This window comes from Panthera pardus, unplaced genomic scaffold (assembly GCF_024362965.1).
Source record: "Panthera pardus isolate Hobbes unplaced genomic scaffold, ASM2436296v1 HiC_scaffold_10, whole genome shotgun sequence".
Taxonomy (NCBI): Eukaryota; Metazoa; Chordata; class Mammalia; order Carnivora; family Felidae; genus Panthera; species Panthera pardus.
Window position 1 is genome coordinate 85,928,801 of NW_026526655.1, and position 4,491 is coordinate 85,933,291.

Here is a 4,491-nt window from a genome sequence, read left to right on the forward strand (position 1 = left end):
TGAGCAGACCTTTCTAGGGAAAAAAATGTTTTCAGCTCTAAGAACTTTCTGGGAGGACGGGGAGCAGGGAGAAATGGCATCAAAATGCTACGCCTCCTGCTTTCCACAGCCTAGAGTTTTCACATGTAAAAAGTTAAGAAATTCTATCACCATTTCTCCTTTTTTGGGTGGCACAAATAAATACACTACATAGATTTCTCTGGTTTTGAAGGCCCTAGGCAATAACTGTATTAATTCAACCTGAAAATATCAAGCCATTAAATTTTGTCCCGGGTAGAATAAATCCCTGTGGTCTCCTTTAAATCAATGTAGGTCTCTGATGCCCATGGGCATATCTGTGTCCAAATCCACAAGAGATAGGACCAACAAACAAGGAACGTGCAGCCTACGCTTTCTCCTTGGAAAGAAGAAAGCGTGCACATGGGAGAGTGGGCCGACTCTGCCTTTCCCCCCCCCTCCTGTCACCCCCTTCTTTGTCATCTTTTTCTAGCTTCACTTCAGGCAGACTCAGAATACCTGAGTCTGGAAATACCAGGATAACACTCGCAAATTTGTGACAATCACTACAATATCCCATATCTAAGATGTTTTTAAATGCCATTTGTCCACGAACACTATTGTGCATTAGAGCCACATAATCTTACAACTCTAGGGAAGAATAAAAATGTTTGGCTTATCCTAAGATTCCTTTCCAAGGTCAGGAAAAAAAGAAAAAAAAAAAGCCCACTCCATAATCAAGAGACATGCATTTTAGTAACATCAGATGTATTCTTCTCTTTTCCCTTATCAAATAGCTGCTCTTCCCACACTCTTAGTTTGAAGTCTAACCCTTTTTTTTCTAGACTGGGGGTAAGGGAGGGTGATGAAATGTTGGAACAATTGAACATCCCCGTCCATTTTCTCCAAAAGCCTTTTGTATTCTGGCAGATCTGTGCAATCTTTTTTTTCACATGACACCGTAGGCCTAGGCCTGAAATAATGGGGAAAAGAGATGAGTATCAGGATTTCTCAGCAAGAACTAAACAAAACATACATCTTCTTTAGAGTGAATTGGACTGGGGGTGGAGTGGGTGGGGTTGGAGGAAGGAAAAAAGAATGGAATATCTGAATAAATATGAATAAATTTATTAGATACTTTTCGCCATCAGATAGCTTCCCTCCCCCCCCCCAAAAAAGTGTTATTTTCTATCTTTCTAAGGATATAAGCCTTAACGAAAGCAATCTGAGTAACGGATTTGAGGAAATTGCCCAATAATACGTTTACATGCATTTGAACTGAAAAATTGTTAACCACGCTTTTGTCCAAGATGTGTGAGGGCCATTCAGGGGCTGTAGGGCCCTGGATAGACACACAAACAAGTGTGTGTCTATCTGGAGCCCCACACATTGTAATAAACACAGCTGCATTTATTTGAGTATGTGATCCCATGTACATGTAAAAACATTCAAACAAACACACTCCACAGATTTATTTGATTGTGCAATGGGGCAATTATTCAAATAAACATGCTCGGTGCAATTATTTGAATCTCACATTGCATTTTCATCAATCACAGCTCTAAAAACGGGGGGGGGGGGGGAAACACCAAAGAATTTATGTGGGAAAAAAATATATGTGAAAACAACCTTATTATAGATTTTATAGGGTTAGCCAAAGTTATGGCTCCCTCCTTAACTGTAACTCAACTATTCTGTATTCAACGACATTTGTTTCTAATGATTAATTGATTCATCCGCTGGATCATGACATCGGAATGACCACAACCTTCAGAGTCATAGAGTAGCGAACTTTACAAACCTCAATTGGGTAGAAATGTGAAATCTCTGTAGTTTAAGTGCAGAATAGTTCTTCCTAGGCATTTTACATCAAGGGGATACTGTTTAAATTATTATCACTTCAAATAGCACTCCCATAAATTTAAAAAATTTTATGCATACAACAAAACATTCCTACATTTGAAGACATAAAAAAAAATCACAGGTGACTCATCTGATCATTTTATATATTAATAAATATTATGACATATATGTGAACACATCACGAATCATATAGGTGTACCAAGAGGCAGCTTATGCCTCTCTTAAGTATGTACTGACATAACCTAATATACTAAAATGGGAAGGGGCGTTTAGTCACTGAAATATGCATCGTGTAACAAAGATGAAGAAAATACATGGCTTGTGCCCATCATAAAAAAGATTCAGACTGAAGGCTTAGCTTTGGTTTTTATTCAATTAAATTGTTAAACTGTGCACAGTGATTTTTTTTTAGAACTTGAGACATTTGTGATGTTGGCTGTTTAAATCTTTGTTACCTTCGCTGTGAATTGAAATTGTACATATTTAGTAAATCATGCAGACAAAACAAACTTTTTAGACAATATTTTTATTGGAGAGTTTTCTTTTCCTGTATCCATGTTAAAAAAAAAAAAAAAACAACAAGACCTCCTTTCCCAAAATAAAAAATGTCAATACTAAATTTAAAGAAGTATAAAGGAATGATTGCTTCCTTTAGAGCTAAATATTGAAATAAACATGGAGATAATTGGCAACCTGTTCTTTTGGGCTAATAGGCCGTGTCCAATTTTTTGGGTCTGATGTTTCAGAGGGCCTCTGTTTCAGGGTTGAAGATGATCTATTAATCTCTGAATTAAACAAATGCTATTAAATTACAGAAATAAATCCCTCAGTCTTCATTTGTACATGAAATCTGGAATCAGAGAAGCAACACTGAGATGACACGAATGTGCTACGACCCCAAACTTGCTCTATTAAAACAGTCGCCTACCACCTATAATCTAGTATGACATGTTAAAAGGCTCCAAAATATCGAAAATATAAAATGAGCATGGCCGTTCCCATTTGGCCTTGAGATGAATATGACAAAGATTCTAATAATTTTAGTCAAAGAAAATGATGAGTAAAAAATACATGAAGATTAAAGCAGTGACAAATGATCTTTTAAGTATTCTAATTGGTCTTTCTCATTCATATCTTTGATTCTACAGAAATTGCAAATCCTGATGGTCCTGATTTCTAAGTGCGCCCATCAGCTTTCTCTCTTTCACTTCACAGAATATGCCTGTTAGATTTGGAACGAAGAATAAGCCCCCAAAATGTTAAAAATAGACTACCGCCCTGGCAGGAAATTTAGCATTGGCAAGCCCAGAACTCAGAAGGAATTGATCTAACATAAGGAAACGTTCAAAGAAAGATTTGTGCATTATGATCCTGTTCTGACCACTTTCAGAGCAGTCAAATGGAAGGATGAGAGAGAGAGAAAGAGAGAGAGAGAAATGGAAGGATGAGAGAGAGAGTGCATAGGTTTTGCAAATTTTGTATGTATACATTGAATATTTAGTGTTAGAAAACAACAATAATACCCAAGAGATGAAAGGAGTTAAAATGGAGTGTTGTTGAGATTTTATATGTTGTTATCTTACACAAATGGAAGACACTTAAAATGTTGATACTGGAAAAATAAAAGTTTCTAAAGACAACATCACAAAAAACTCTATGTAACTTATAACATATGCCAACAATAAAAGAGAAAAAATATTAACTTATCTTTACTCTTTTTATAAGAAACTTAGATTTTAGTGTATAACCTTTCCTTAAAGGAGAATCACTCTTATCCTTTCCTAAAACCGTCTTACTATAGGGCGAAGAAGTACATTTATACTTCGGTCTAGTTTTGTATAGGAAAAGAGGAATATGGGCTTCAAATTACTTGAAAAAAATACAGATGAATAAAGGCATATAAATTTAGAAAGGAAATTCAAGAACATCTCTACACTCTGAGAAAACATTATGTGTATTTCGTGACCACAAGCAATCTAGACCTTGGTTTTTACATCTCTTCTGAAAGATGCCGCTTCCAACACAAACAGTATTTCCCAATTCTGCAGTGCAGCCCAGGATTGGTGCAGACATGAAGGGAGAACACCAACTATTGAATAACCCTCAACCACTTCCTGCAGTCCTGCAACATTCTGTGGAGGTCACCACTTGATTATTGAACGTACTTAGAAAGTGTGAGCTCATACGTTTCCGGTTGAAGGTCACTCTAAGTAAGGGGGGAAAAAGAGAAGTACAAGCCACCCTGCCGAACTTATTTTAACGCTTCAAGTGCCATTTCTGGAGAAAGTAGGTCTTAGAATAATCAGCCTAACATCGGAGTAAACACTTTTTTTTCCTTTTCCACAACATCCAGTGTTTTTATATTATCAAAGATAATTCCATGAAAAGGAACATCTCATTCCCTTTAAAATAAATGGTGATGGAACATTTTTAAAAATCTGATTGAACAGAGTTCTGACCGCAATAACATCTCATTATGTACTACCTTGGTTTTTAAAATGGAAATTAGAATAATGATTCGGACACAGGGCACCTGGGTGGTTCCATCAGTTGAGCATCTGACTCTTGGTTTCGGCTCAGGTCAGGATCTTATGATTCTCATGAAATTAAGCTCTGCGATGACAGTGTGGA

The 4,491-nt window shown here is 36.6% G+C and overlaps 1 protein-coding gene across 2 annotated transcripts in view; it reads left to right on the plus strand.

Moving 5' to 3' along the window:
* Positions 1-2,383, plus strand: part of ZEB2 (zinc finger E-box binding homeobox 2) — a 133,286-nt gene extending 130,903 nt beyond the window's left edge. For both annotated transcript variants that reach the window (XM_019455277.2, XM_019455282.2), the window contains exon 10: positions 1-2,383. This exon is cut by the window's left edge and continues 3,029 nt beyond it. The gene's annotated coding sequence lies outside the window, so the exon portion shown is untranslated.
* Positions 2,384-4,491: the final 2,108 nt, after the last annotated feature.